General features: G+C 39.5%; 1 non-coding gene across 1 annotated transcript; it reads left to right on the forward strand.

Moving 5' to 3' along the window:
* The first annotated feature begins 14,928 nt into the window (after positions 1–14,928).
* On the forward strand, positions 14,929–15,033 carry LOC138074714 (U6 spliceosomal RNA). Its single transcript, XR_011144531.1, has one exon. It is a non-coding gene; the product is annotated as a U6 spliceosomal RNA (small nuclear RNA).
* Positions 15,034–15,558: the final 525 nt, after the last annotated feature.

Consider the following 15,558-nt stretch of genomic DNA (forward strand, 5'->3'; position numbering starts at 1 on the left):
AACATCATTATATGCATTCACATAGCTCTTTACAAATCACAAAGCACTTTCCTATCAATTTGAGGAGCTCCTGCAATGTGCTCATTTAACCCTCACAGAAGCCATTGTAGAGGATACCATTATTATCTCCTTTTTACAGATACAGGAAGTGCTAAGAGCAGGGAGGTCACTTGCTCAGGTCAGCCCTTGAGGGACGGGGCCAGTATCTGAATTCAGGTTTGTCTGGTTCCAAAGATTATCCTTCCATTGCATTAGACTGTTGAATGAGTGAGTATTACTATTGAATACAGATAGTAGACAAGTCCCACATGGGAAAAAAAAAAATACCCTTTTAATGAAAATAATCATAAAGTAATTTTCCTCTTTAAAAAATTTTCTCAAAAAATATACCAACAAGCAGTTGAGTGACGTGTGACAGCCTCTTCATATTAAGAAGCTAACTAATGTGGTTGCCAGGTACTCAAGGTCACCATGGTTGATTCCTGGCCCTACTTACTTACCAACTGTAGTAACCTGGACAAGTAACCTAACTTTTCTGGGCCTCATTTTTCACATTTGCAAACTCAGCTGTGAGAATTAAACGCTGACTCCTTCCTTCATTTAACTAGCAATGCACTGATGACCAATCCTAGTCTAGCTGGAGCGTCAAGCCCAGACACAATTATCATATGATAGCACAGGGCTACCCATTTGGGTCTGGAACAGTAATGTTAGTCACTCAGTCATGTCCAATCTTTTACGACCCCATGGACTACAGCCAGCCAGGCTCCTCTGTCCATGGGATTTCCCAGGCAAGAATACTGAAGTGGGTAGCCATTCCCTTCTCTAGATCTTCCTGACCCAAGGATTGAACCTGGTTCGCCTGCACTGCAGGCAAATTCTTTACCATCTGAGCCACCAAGGAAGCCCAGAGAAAGATATGCATGAATCAAATTTCAGTGTCAAAAAGCCCGGCACCTGGATGATAGAAATGGGGTGGTGAAGTCGCAGAGAAGCAGCAACAACTCCTTCTTCCTTCTTTCCTGTAGGTTGGAGTCTGCTGTAGCTTCTTGGCCTTAGAATCTTTGGAATATTCTGGTTTGGGAAACATGCCTTTGCAGGGGAGGCAAAGCTACCTCTTCCCTCTTCGGGTCTTCAGCTGAGCCTGAGAATGTAATACAAGACAGATGAAGTCTGAGGTCTTCAGTAGGAATTGTTCCACATGCAGATGTATCTGTAGGGAGGAAGATGATCTCCACATCTTACTCCTCCGTAATGTTGCTTATGGGATCGTACCCTAGATCCTGCTGGGTTACTTGTAGTATATAAAGAAAAGTGCTGAGCTATCTTCAGTTCAGTTCAGCCACTCAGTTGTGTCCAACTCTTTGTGACCCCAGGACTGCAGCATGCCAGGCCTCCTGTCCATCACCAACTCCTAGAGCTTTCTGAAACTCCTGTCCATCGAGTCGGTGATGCTATCCAACCATCTCAACTTCTGTCATCCCCTTCTCCTGCCTTCAATCTTGCCCAGCAACCAGGTCTTTTCTAATGAGTCAGTTCTTTGCATGAGGTGGCCAAAGTATTGGAGCTTCAGCTTCAGTATCAGTCCTTCCAATGAATACTCAGGACTGATTTCCTTTAGGATGGACTGGTTGGATCTCCTTGCAGTCCAAGGGAACTCTCAAGAGTCTTCTCCAACACCACAGTTCAAAAGCATCAGTTTAGAGCTATCTTTCTAAAATCCAAATAAGTATGAATTCTTGAAACACATGTGGCCCCAAAGGAAATCAAAAGCTTTTTGGAAATAGAGTTTGTACTAAATTGAGTCTTCTATTTCATGGACTGAATTACATATGATATTGCAGGCATGGAGTGGGGATGGTAGGGTGGGGCAAGGTAAAGATAAAAGGACAGATGAAGAAGAGAAAAACATACAAATTTGTTCAATGTAAGTTTTATGTGACAAGGGAGCCCTCATAAGGAAATGAAAACTCAAAGAAGTGGCAAAACCTAAATTCTTTAAGACAGGTTAAACAAAGAGAGTCATTTGTGGAGAAGTAACTAAAATGTACAGGGAGGCTGAAGGAAGATAAGAATTATTATTTTTATTTATTTATTTATTTATTTATTTAATTTTAAAATCTTTAATTCTTACATGTGTTCCCAAACATGAACCCCCCTCCCACCTCCCTCCTCATAACATCTCTCTGGGTCATCCCCATGCACCAGCCCCAAGCATGCTGTCAGTTTGGGTAGAATTCTCTTGGTCTCAGTTTGATAAGACTGTTTCTTTTCTCCTGGTATGTGAAGGGCAGCTCCTATGTGGGAGTTTTATCTCATGTGTTCAGGAGGAAAGGGGAGATCAAAGTGTCCCTTTTGTATCTTCTGTTTTTCAAGTCCCTTTAGCTCAAAATAACCCTTATGCCAAAGTGGCATATTTTGGGGTAGCATATCTTGGCACTTTTCATCTTTACACCTGTTTCTGTAACATAAGAGTCTTCTCATGATGAAAAAGAGCAAGGCTTCAGGTGCTGAGTCTGAATACTGTCTCGGGGCTGCGGGGCTCGTGTACAGAATCTATATTTTAGGGTAGCCAGTCTAATAAATAAAGTGCATTAATGTTAGAAATAGACAGCTTGAAAAGACCAATCATTAACAGTGAAATTGAATTTGTAATAAAAAAGAAAAAAAACCTTCCAGCAAAAAAAAAGTCCAGGGCGGGAGGACTTCCACAGTGTTCTGGTGGTTAAGAACCCACCTTTCCATGGAGGGAACGGGGGTTGAGTCTCTGATCAGGGAACTAGGATGTCACATGCTGTGAAGCAACTAAGTCTGAAGCCACCAATACTGAGCCTCACACACTAGAGACAATGCTCTGCAACTAGAAAAAGTCCATGCACTGAAATGAAGACCTAGGGCAGCCAGGAAAGAGAAGGAAGTCCTGGACCAGACAACTTTAGATGGAGTTCTACTAAACATATAAAGAAGAGTTAATACCTGTTCTTCTCAAACTATTCCAAAATACTTGAGAGGTTGGAACACTCCCAAATTTATTCTAAAAGGCCACAATTACCCTGATACCTAAACCAGACACAGACACTATAGAAAGAGAATGTTACAGGCCAACATCTCTGATGAATATAGATGCAAAAATTCTTGACAAAATATTAGAGAACCAAATCCAATGAAATATAAAAAGGATCATACACTGTGATCAAGTGGTATTATTCCCAGGATGCGAAGATAGTTCAATGTCAATCAATGTGATATACTTCATTAACAAAAGGAAAGATAAAAACCATATGATCATTTCAATAAACACAGAAAAAACATTTGACAAAATTCAACATCTATTCATGATAAAAAAACTACCATCAAGTTGGTATTTGTTTTTGTTGTTCAGTTGCTAAGTCATATCTGACTGTTTGCAACCCCTTGGACTGCAGCACTCCTGAGTTCCGTGTCCTTCACTATCTCCTGGAGTTTGCTCAAACTCACGTCCATTCAGTTGGTGATGCTATCTAACCATCTCATCCTCTGCTGCCCCCTCCCGTCCTGCCTTCAATCGTTCCCAGCCTCAGGGTCTTTTCCAGCGAGTTGGCTCTTTGCACAAGGTGGCCAAAGGATTGGAGTTTCAGCTTCCAATGAATATTCAGTGTTGATTTCCTTTAGGATTGACTGGTTTGATCTCCTTGCTGTCAAAAGGACTCTCAAGAGTCTTCTCCAGCAACACAATTTGAAAGCATCAATTCATTGACACTTGGCCTTCTTTATGGCCCAACTCTCACATCTGTACATGACTACTGGAAAAACCATCAGTCAGTTCAGTTCAGTCACTCAGTCGTGTCCAACTCTTTGCAGCCCCGTGGACTGCAGCACACCAAGCTTCCCTGTCCATCACCAACTCCCGGAGCTTGCTCAAACTCATGTCCATCAAGTCAGTGATGCCATCCAACCATCTCATCCTCTGTCGTCCCCTTCTCCTCCTGCCTTCAATCTTTCCCAGCATCAGGGTCTTTTCCAAGAAGTCAGTTCTTCACATCAGGTGGCCAAAGTTTTGGAGCTTCAGCTTCAGCATCAGTCCTTCCAATGAATATTCAAGACTGATTTCCTTTAGAATGGACTGGTTGGATCTCCTTGCAGTCCAAGGGACTCTCAAGAGTCTTCTCCAATACCACAGTTCAAAAGCATCAATTCTTCAGTACTCAGTTTTCTTTATAGTTCAACTTTCACATGCATACATGACTACTGGAAAAACCAAAAAAAGCCTTGACTAGATGGACTTCTGTTGGCAAAGTAATGTCTCTGCTTTTTAATATGCATCTACATTGGTCATAGCTTTTCTTCCAAGGGGCAAGTGTCTTTTTACTTCACGGCTGCAGTCATCATCTGCAGTGATTCTGGAGCCAGAAAAAATAAAGTCTGTCACTGTTTCCATTGTTTTCCCATCTATTTGCCATGAAGTGATGGGACCAGATGCCATGATCTTCGTTTTCTGAATGTTGAGTTTTAAGCCAACTTTTTCACTCTCCTCTTCCACTTTCATCAAGAGGCTCTTTAGTTCTTGTTCACTTTCTGCCATAAGGGTGGTGTCATCTATATATCGATTATGTAGGTTATTGATATTTCTCCTGGCAATCTTGATTCCAGCTTGTGCTTCATCCAGCCCAGCATTTCACATGATGTATTCTGCATATAAGTTAAATAAGCAGGGTGACAATATGCAGCCATGATGTACTCCTTTCCCAATTTGGAACCGTCTGGGTTTTCCATGTCCAGTTTTAACTGTTGCTTCTTGACCTGCATACAGATCTCTCAGGAGGCAGGTCAGGTGGTCTGATATGCCCATCTCTTTAAGAATTGGCTACAGTTTGTTGTGATCCACACAGTCAAAGGCTTTGGTGTAGTCAATAAAGCTGAAGTAGATGTTTTTCTGGAACTCTCTTGCTTTTTCCATGATCCAAGAGATGTTGGCAATTTGATCTCTGGTTCTCTGCCTTTTCTAAATCCAGCTTGAACATCTGGAAGTTCACGGTTCACATACTGTTGAAGCCTGGCTTGGAGAATTTTGAGCATTACTTTGCTAGCATGTGAGATGAGTGCAAATGTGTGGTAGTTTGAGCATTCTTTGCCCTTGCCTTTCTTTGGGGTTGGAATGAACACTGACCTTTTCCAGTCCTGTGGCCACTGGTGAGTTTTCCATATTTGCTGGCATAGTGAGTGCAGCACTTTCACAGCATCATCTTTCAGGATTTGAAGTAGCTCAACTGGAATTCCATTACCTCCACTAGCTTTGTTCGTAGTGATGCTTTCTAAGGCCCACTTGACTTCGCATTCGAGGATGTCTGGCTCTATGTGAGTGATCATACCGTTGTGGTTATCTTTGTGGTGATCTTTTTTGTACAGTTCTGTGTATTCTTGCCACCTCTTCTTAATATCTTCTGCTTCTGTTAGGTCCATACCATTTCTGTCATTTATTGTGCCCATCTTTGCATGAAATGCTCCCTTGGTATCTCTAATTTGGAAAAACCATAGCTTTGACTACATGGACCTTTATTGGCATAGTGATGCTTCCGCTTTTTAATATGCTCTCTAGGTTGGTGATAGCTTTCCTTCCAAGGAGCAAGCATCTTTTAATTTCATGGCTGCAGTTACCACCAGCAGTGATTTTGGAGACCAAGAAAATAAAATCTGTCACTGCTTCCACTTTTCCCCTTCTATTTGCCATTAAGGGATGAGACCAGATGCCATGCTCTTAGTTTTTTGAATGTTGAGTTTTAAAACAGTTTTGTCACTCTCCTTTTCATCTTCATCAAGAGGCTCTGAGGGAAGATATATCAACATAATAAAGGCCATATATGATAAGCCCACAGATAATACCATCTTAAGGGTAAAAAACTGAAAGCATTTCCTGTTAAGATCAGGAACAAGAAAAGAAGCCTATTCTTTTTTTTTTTTTAATTTTTATTGTAGTATAGCCAATTAACAATGTTGTGATAGTTTTAGGCAAACAACAAAGAGACTCAGCCATTCATATACAGATATCCATTCTCCCCCAAATCCCCCTTCTATCTTAGCTGGCACATAACATTGAGTAGAGTTCCATGCACAGCAATATTTTTTGGCTCTATCTCCTAAGACAAAAGAAACAAAGTGAAAAATAAACAAATAAACTTAAAAGCTTTCGCATAGCAAAGGAAACTTTTGACAAAATGGAAGACAACCTATTGAATGGGAGAAAATATTTGCAAGTGATATAACTGATAAGGGATTAATGTCCAAAATATATAAACTTCTTATATAACTCAATATCAAGAGAATAAACAACTTGATTAAGAAATGGGAAGAAAAACTGAATAGACATTTTCCCAGAGACATTCAGATGTCCAGCCAACACATGAAAAGATGTTCAACATTGCTAATTATTAAAAAAATGCAAAACAAAACCACAATGCGATAATCACCTCACATTGGTCAGAATGACTATCATCAAAAAGAACACATAATAAATGTTGGTGGAGAAAAGGGAACTCTAGCATTTTGTTTGTGGGAATAAAATTGGTGCAGCCACTATGGAAAACAGTCTGGAGGGTTCTCAAAAACTAAAAACAGAGCTCCGTATGATTCATCAATTCCACTCCTGGGTATATACGTGAAGAAAATGAAAAATAACTCAAAAAGATACATGCACCCCAATGTTCACAGCAGCATTATTTACAATAGCCAAGACATGGAAGTAATCCATCAACAAATGAATGGATAGAGAAGGGGTGATAAGTAGCCTTTATTTTGTAATGAGTTTAAGTATAATATTGAATCACTGTGTTGTACAACTGAAACTACTATAATATTGTATATCAGCTATGTATGCTGTGTGCTCAGTCGTGTCTGACTCTGCAACCCCATGGCCGCACGCAGGACTGTAGCCTGTCAGGCGCTTCTGTTCGTGGAATTTTCTAGGCAAGAATACTGTAATGTGTTGCCATTTCCTTCTCTAGGGGATCTTCCCAGCCCAGGGTTTGTATCCAAGTCTCTTATGTCTCCTGCATCGGCAGGTGGGTTTTTTACCACTAGTGCCACTGTAAAGATAAAATGTACTCATGTTGTTGTGTGCACATTTAATTTATTTCTGATGATTACTACATAATATTTCATGATATAACATTTATTACGTTTTAGCTGTCTACTCTCCCAGTGACAGACAGCCAGGCTGTCAAGTCACTACCATCATAAATAATACAGCAATGAATATGTTTCTGTGTCTGCATAAGAACTTCTTTGGGATACATCCCAGGAGTGCCACTGTAGGCTCATAGAATATGAGTTCTTAATTTGCATAATTTGTGTCAGATTGCTTTCCACAGTGGCTATACTAGTCCATACTTCCACCACCATGGATAAGGGTTTCAGTATCCCCACAACCCAACCAGTGGGCATTTATCAATTTTTTACAGTTTAATAGACGTAAAAGTATAGTACATTTCTGTTTTAATTAACATTTCACGGATTTTTTGAGCATCTCTTTATAAGCCTTTTGACTTTTGGATTTCTTCTCTGTTCTTGTTTTTTGCTAATTTTTTTTTCTAGGTAGGGGTTGCTGCCCTGTTATTTATTTGCAAGAATTTTGTATATTAAATATTTCAAATATCTTTTCTCATTCTCTTATCTAGTTACTTTGTCTACAGTGTCTTTCAGCGAATATAAATCTTTATTATTCATTAATATTATTATCTTATAGTTTGCGCTTTTTAGGTTTTGCTTTTCCATTCTTCTCAGTCAAAAACTGTAACAGACTTCTATGTTTTTCTTTTATAATTTTACTTTTTACATTTATTATGTCTTTAATCATCTTCGAGCCAGTCTTGTATAAAATGTAGAATTGATGAAATATGGTAGCTATACTTTAAGCCTTGATATATCAGTTTCTGAGGGGAATCTTAAAACCTTCTGCTACAATTATGCATTTATCTATAATATTCCTCCCTGCAGTTCTGCATATTTTAAGACTGTAAAATTAGGTGCATCTCTGTGTTTTACCTATTGCATTTTGCCTACTGTTTCTTCTATGAATATGTAATAACTTTTTATCACTTGTTCTCTTTTGAAACTAAAATTCCTCTTCGAAAGATACTACAGCCACAACCCAGTTCATATTTTCCCAGTGTATATTTTTTGATCTTTTTATTTTTAGTCTTTCCATCTCCTTATGTTTTAAGTGTGTGTGTCTCTGATAACCAATTTATTGTTAGATATAATTTTTAAAAATCCAGTTAGTGAGATTAATTTGTTTTCATCCTACCATCAATGTGCTATTCATTCATTTTCATTTTTAACTTCCACTTCTGTTTTTGTTTCTTTTTGAAGTATAGTTAATTTACAATGTTGTGTTAGTTTCTAGTATACAGCAAAGTGATTCAATTATACATATATAATCTTTTTAATATCAATTTTATTATACTTTATTATAAGATATTGAATATAGTTCCCTGTGATATAAAGTAGGACCTTGTTGTTTCTCTATTTTGTATTATAGTATTTTGTATCTGCTAATCCCAAACTCCTAATTTATGGCTCCCCCTGCTATCCCCTTTGGTAACCATAAGTGTTTTCTCTATGTTTGTGAATCTATTTCTGTTTTGTAAATCGGTTCATTTTTATCATATTTTGAATTTCACATATAGATGATATCATATGATACTTGTCTTTCTCTGTCTGACTTCCTTCACTTAGTATGGTAATCCCTAAGTACATCCATGTTGCTACAAATGGTGTTAGTTCATTCTCTTTTATGACTGAGTAGTATTTCATTATTTATATATGTGTGTATATATATATGCACATATATATGTATTATACGACATCTTCATTAACTAGTTATCTGTTGATGGACATTTAGGTTGCTTCCATATTGTAAGTTGTGCTTCTATGAACACTGGGGTGCATGTGTCTTTTTGAATTAGAGTTTTCCCCAGGAGTGGGATTGCTGGCTCCCATGGTAACTCTATTTTTAGTTTTTTAAGGAACCTCCGTACTGTTCCCCATAGTTGGTTCACCAATATACATTCTCACCAACAGTGTATGATAGTTCCCTTTTCTCCACACCCTCTTTAGCATTTAATATTTGTAGACTTTTTGACGATGGCCATTCTGAACAATGTGAGATGGTTTTGATTTGTACTTCTCTAATAATTAATGATGTTGAGCATTTTTTCATGTGCTTATTGGCCATCTTTGGTCATCTATGTCTTCTTTGGTCTTCTCTGTGGCTCAGATGGTAAAGAATCTGCCTGCAATGCAAGGAGACCTGGGTTCGATCCCTGGATAGGGAAGATCTCCTGGAGAAAGGCATGGCAACCCACTTTAGTATTCTTGTCTAGAGAATCCCCATGGACAGGGAAGCCTGGCATGCTACAGTCCATGGGGTAGCAGAGTCGGACACAACTAAGCAACTAAGCATTGCACAGCATGTCTTCTTAGCAGAAATGTCTATTTAAATCCTCTGCACATTTTTTGATTGGGTTGTTGTTCTGTTATTGAGTTATATGAGCTGTTTGCATATTTTGGAAATTAAGCTCTTGTTGATCACATTGTTTGCAAATATTTTCTCCCATTCTGTAGTTTATCTTTTTTTAAATGGTTTCCTTGGCTGTGCAAAAGCTTATAAGTTTGATTAGGTCCCACTGGCTTATTTTTGCTTTCATTTCTATTGCTTTTGAGAGACTGATATAAAAAACATTGCTACTGTTTATGTCAGAGAATGTTTTGCCTATGTTCTTTTCTGGAAGTTATGATGTCTCATCTTCTAATTTAGTTTTTTTTTTTTTTTTTTGGCTGCATTGGGTCTTAGTTGCAGCATGTTGAGTCTTTGATGTGTTGTGCAGAATCTTTAGTTGGGGTGCATGGACTCTCTAGTTGTAGTGTGCGGGCTTGATTGTCCCACGGAATATAGGACATTCCCTGACCAGGGATTGAACCCAAGTCCCTTGCATTGCAAGGCAGATTCTTAACCACTGGAAAACGTCTTAAAGTTGTGTTTGGATTAAATAAGATAATGTTGGTTAGGCCAAAAAGCTAGTTTGGGTTTTTCTGGAAGATGCTATAGAAAAACCCAAGTGAATTTTTTTGCCAACTCAAAATGTAAAATGCTCTGGCCTTGGAGAAAGTCTTATCCTTGTCAGATACAGATTCAAATCTCTATATTGAGCACTTGACTCATTTCCACTCTGCTACATTATGACTAGGTTGAGTGTAGGTTCTTTGTCATCTCCAAAGTACAATGAATTGCTCTGTTTCCTTAAAGCCCTATGTCTTCATGATTTGGACCAGGAATATTTGCCAGCAGGATAAAGGCTCACAGGAGATCCTGTTCTTTATGGACAACTGAAGTTGATAATTCTGTTTTTCACATATGAAAATTTAGATTCAGACTAAGCTGAGATATACTAATGTGGCTGTAATGTTTATTGGAATAGATTATGATTGCTCATAAATGTATAATAATCCCATGAATTAAGTACTAATATCCTCATTTTGTTGATAAGGAAATAGAAGGTCACATAAATTAAGTAACTTGACCAAGGTGACACGGTTGATAAGGAGAAGGTAAATAGTTTAGGATCATGTAAGGAGGATGGGCTATGGAGTCAGACAAATCTAAATTAGGATCTGGGAATTGCCATTTACTATATCTTCATCTTTGGCCCAGGGACTAAATACTTTGAATCTGTTTCCTCACCTGTAAAGTGGGGATTATGATACTGTTGACCTCACCTGAATGTTGTGAGGTTGAATCGAGAGAGTACATGTAAAGCAGAGTGCCTGGCACATTCTAAGTGCTCCGTAAGTCCTTAGGCACTGCTTGGTAAGTGCCCTGGGAACCCAGAGCCCATAGAGCTCACCCACAGTACTGCCTTAGGGGAAAACTGAATCATCATCAAACTCCTTTAGAACACTTCACTGGGCAGTCAAACTTTGGCCTGATGATATTCTGGGCTATGATTCAAGATAAGAGTCCCGGAAAGGAAATGGAGCAGCATAGGGCAGACCACCCACACCCTGCCCAACACAGCTGTTTGGACCAGGCCTGGGAATCTGACCCAAAGACAAGCAACCAACAGCCTAAAAATGTTGCCTGGCTTCTAAAAAACGAGCTGGACAAATCAATATTCTCTCTCAGGGATTCAAGTTGGGAAACATGAAGTGATTGAGGCCATTAACAGCAATAAAAATTATAACTAAAGAGAGAGGTCATGAGGTTAAGGGTAAGTGTAGGAGAAAATGGAGCCTGGGCTGTGACAAACTAAAGTGATGAGGAAGCAGAAAATACAAGTAAACAGAAGTTATGAAGTTGAAAAAGATATGTCTATTCAACAAATCTTTCTAGAGTTCCTTCTATGAACTAGGCACTGTGTAAGCGCTGAGTACATGAAAGTGAGGTAAAAAACAATTTTTTACCAACCAGACACAGCCTCTGCCTTCACAGCACTGAATTTTAGTAGGGAAGAGAGACAAAACAAAATAAAACAAAATTTGTTTTACAAAATAAAACAAAACTTGTTTATTTACAAACAAATAATTACAAATAGTTTTAAGGGCTAAAAGAAAACAAGAATGGGGTTTCAATAGAACGTACCAGGAAAGGAGCTGTTTAAGAAATATCATGGTGAGGGAAATTCTCTCAGAACAGATCATTCAAGTGAGGTCTGTAGAATGAGAAGGAGCCAGAGAGAAGAGTGTTTGAGGCAGAGGATGTGTAATGCCTACTGGTAAGAAAGGGCTTACATTCAAGGAAGCTGGAAACAACAAAACAAGCCAGGTTGCTGGAGGGAAGTGAAGGAAAGGGAAGCAGCCAGAGATGAGTTTGGAGGGGTAAGCAGGGAGCATGGCACAGGATCAGCGGACCTTGGAATGGAGTTGGGTATTTAGTCCCTTTGGAGAGAGAAGCCATGAAAGTATTTGAGGCTGAGTAGTAACATGATCCAGTATAAGGTGGTAGATGAGCATGAAGGCTGAAGATTCAGTCTGAGTCCAAGCCTAAGTTCTACCATTTACCAGCTGTGTGACCTTGGGCAATTACTTAACCTCTCTGGGCTCCAGTTTCCTTTCCTATAGAATTGAGGTGAATTGGTTTTTATCTCATAGAGTGGTTGTAAGGACTAAACACATATAAAGTGCTTATAGCACTTCCTGGCACTTAAGAAACACCTAATAAATGTAAGCTTGTACTATTTTGCTTTCAAAAACGTCATCAGTTCAGTTCAGTTCAGTTCAGTCACTCAGTCGTGTCTGACTCTTTGCGACCCCATGTCTCTCAGCAAGCCAGGCCTCCCTGTCCATCACCAACTCTCAGAGTTTACCCAAACTCATGTTCATCGAGTCAGTGATGCCATCCAGCCATCTCATCCTCTGTTGTCCCCTTTTCCTCCTGCCCCCAGTCCCACCCAGCATGAGGGTCTTTTCCAATGAGTCAGCTCTTCGCATGAGGTGGCCAAAGTATTGGAGTTTCAGCTTCAGCATCAGTCCTTCCAATGAACACCCAGGACCAACCTCCTTTAGGATGGACTGGTTGGATCTCCTCGCAGTCCAAGGGACTCTCAAGAGTCTTCTCCAACACCACAGTTCAAAAGCATCAATTCTTCGACGCTCAGCTTTCTTCAGTGTCCAACTCTCACATTCATACATGACCCCTGGAAAAACCATAGCCTTGACTAGACAGACCTTTGTTGGCAAAGTAATGTCTCTGTTTTTTAATATGCTATCTAGGTTGGTCATAAATTTTCTTCCAAGGAGTAAGCGTCTTTTAATTTCATGGCTGTAGTCACCATCTGTAGTGATTTTGGAGCCCCCCAAAATAAAGTCTGACACTGTTTCTCCATCTATCTGCCATGAAATGATGGACCAGATGCCATGATCTTAGCTTTCTGAATGTTGAGCTTTAACCCAACTTTTTCATTCTCCTCTTTCACTTTCATCAAGAGGCTTTTTAGTTCCTCTTCACTTTCTGCCATAAGGGTGGTGTCATCTGCATATCTGAGGTTATTGATATTTCTCCCAGCAACCTTGATTCCAGCTTGTGCTTCTTCCAGCCCAGAGTTTCTCTTGATGTACTCTGCATGTAAGTTAAATAAGCAGGGTGACAATATGCAGCCTTGACGTACTCCTTTTCCTATTTGGAACCAGTCTGTTGTTCCATGTCCAGTTCTAACTGTTGCTTCCTGGTCTGCATACAGATTTCTCAAGAGGCAGGTCAAGTGGTCTGATATTCCCATCTCTTTCAGAATTTTCTACAGTTTATTGTGATCCACACAGTCAAAGGCTTTGGCATAGTCAATAAAGCAGAAATAGATGTTTTTCTGGAACTCTCTTGCTTTTTCGATGATCCAGCAGATGTTGGCAATTTGATCTCTTGTTCCTCTGCCTTTTCTAAAACCAGCTTGAACATCAGGAAGTTCACGGTTCACGTATTGCTGAATCCTGGCTTGGAGAATTTTGAGCATTACTTTACTAGCGTGTGAGATGGGTGCAACTGTGTGGTAGTTTGAGCATTCTTTGGCATTGCCTTTCTTTGGAATTGGAATGAACACTGACCTTTTCCAGTCCTGTGGCCACTGCTGAGTTTTCCAAATTTGCTGGCATATTGAGTGCAGCACTTTGACAGCATCGTCTTTCAGGATTTGAAATCGCTCAACTGGAATTCCATCACCTCCACTAGCTTTGTTCATAGTGATGCTTCCTAAGGCCCACTTGACTTCACATTCCAGGGTGTTTGACTCTAGGTGAGTGATCACACCATCCTGATTATCTGGGTCGTGAAAAACATCATGGTAGCTACTAAATCAGAGAAGGCAATGGCACCCTATTCCAGTACTCTTGCCTGGAGAATCCCATGGACAGAGGAGCCTGGTAGGCTGCAGTCTATGGGGTCGCAAAGAGTCAGACATGACTGAGGGAATTTCACTTTCATTTTTCACTTTCATGCATTGGAGAAGGAAATGGCAACCCACTCCAGTGTTCTTGCCTGTAGAATCCCAGGGACCGGGGTGCCTGGTAGGCTGCCATCTATGGGGTCACACAGAGTTGGACACGACTGAAGTGACTTAGCAGCAGCAGCAGCAGCTACTAAATGGAGAATGAATGTGTGGGGGACAAAAGAGAGGCCAATTATGAGAGAGTTGAAGAGTCCAAGTGAGAGATGAGTGAAGTGGTAGAAGTAGAGACAGAAAAATGGATGAATTCAACGTCTTTTTGGAGGTAAAATTTTCATATATTGTAGATAGCTTGGACACTGTGGTTGAGGAAAATAAAGAAATCAAGAATGACTCCTAAGTTTCTGGCTAGAGCAGCCAACAGATGGAAGTGATATCTGCTGAAAGGGAGGAGCCTGGGGGAAGCAGGTTTGGCCAGGAAATGAGGAGTTCTATTTTAGACTTGTTAAACTGAAGATGTCAGTGAGATATCCAAGTAGATGTCAATTAGGCAGTTGGTTATAAGCTTGGAGACAAGGAGAGAGGTCTGGGATGAAAATATGAATTTAGAAGTCATTAGTATAATCAGCATTTGAAGGTTTAGAAATGACTGAGATCAGCTAGGAAGAGAGAACACAGAGGGAAGTGAACGGAGCCAAGAGGACTGAAGAGTAACATATTTTATTTAGGGTGATTGAATAGACAACGGGAATGAGGAGAGGCCTATGAAAAGAAAGGAAAGCCGGAAGAGTAGGATAACAAAAACCAAGAGAAGAGACTGTTTCAAGAATACTGGAGAGGTTTACTTAGAGTGTGGAAAGTCCGCTAAGATGAGGATAGAAAAATATTAGTCACTGATGACTTTGACAAGAGCAGTTTCAGTGAAGGATGTGTGTGTGGGTGAAGGGGATCACACTTCAATGGCATCAAATAGGTTGAAAAATTAATTGGATGTGTTCTTGCTTTGACACAACTGAGCGACTGAACTGAACTGAACTGAATTGATAGTAAGACTGGAACAACACAGAGAAAATTGGTATAACTCCTACATACAGATGACACACAAATTCGTGAAGTATCCTGTGTGTTTTGTGTTTGGATTTGACTTTTGGACAATGTCAGCTTTCACATATTCAAAAAAGAAAATTGAATCCACAAGGATGAAAGGGATCCTAAAACTGAACATAAACAGACAGAAATAAACTTAACTATATTTAAATAAGTAATATAACCAGTCTGAGGGAAAATAGAAAACTAATCCAGATAACTTTTGAACATAGTATTTTGACTATATTCCTTTAGTATAAAAACAAAACTGCAGACAAATATTGAGCCATATTTAATGGATTGTTGGGTTTTTTTCTTTAGTGGAACAAATATAGCAATTCTGAAACTATTCGGTGTGTGTCATAACACTGAACAAATGAGAAGAAAAAGACATCAGTGCTGTTGAGAGCCAGAGTTCTTAACTGTGGGAAAGGGGAGATGCAAATTAGGAATGGGAGAAAGAACCCTGTGGTGTTGAACTGGAGTTAGAGGTACCCAGTACTGAATTCATGATTAAAAATAGTTGAACTATTTTAAGTTGCCTTTCCTCCTTGGCTCTGTTAACTTA

The sequence above is a fragment of the Capricornis sumatraensis genome, chromosome 2, assembly GCF_032405125.1.
Source record: "Capricornis sumatraensis isolate serow.1 chromosome 2, serow.2, whole genome shotgun sequence".
NCBI classification, from domain to species: domain Eukaryota; kingdom Metazoa; phylum Chordata; class Mammalia; order Artiodactyla; family Bovidae; genus Capricornis; species Capricornis sumatraensis.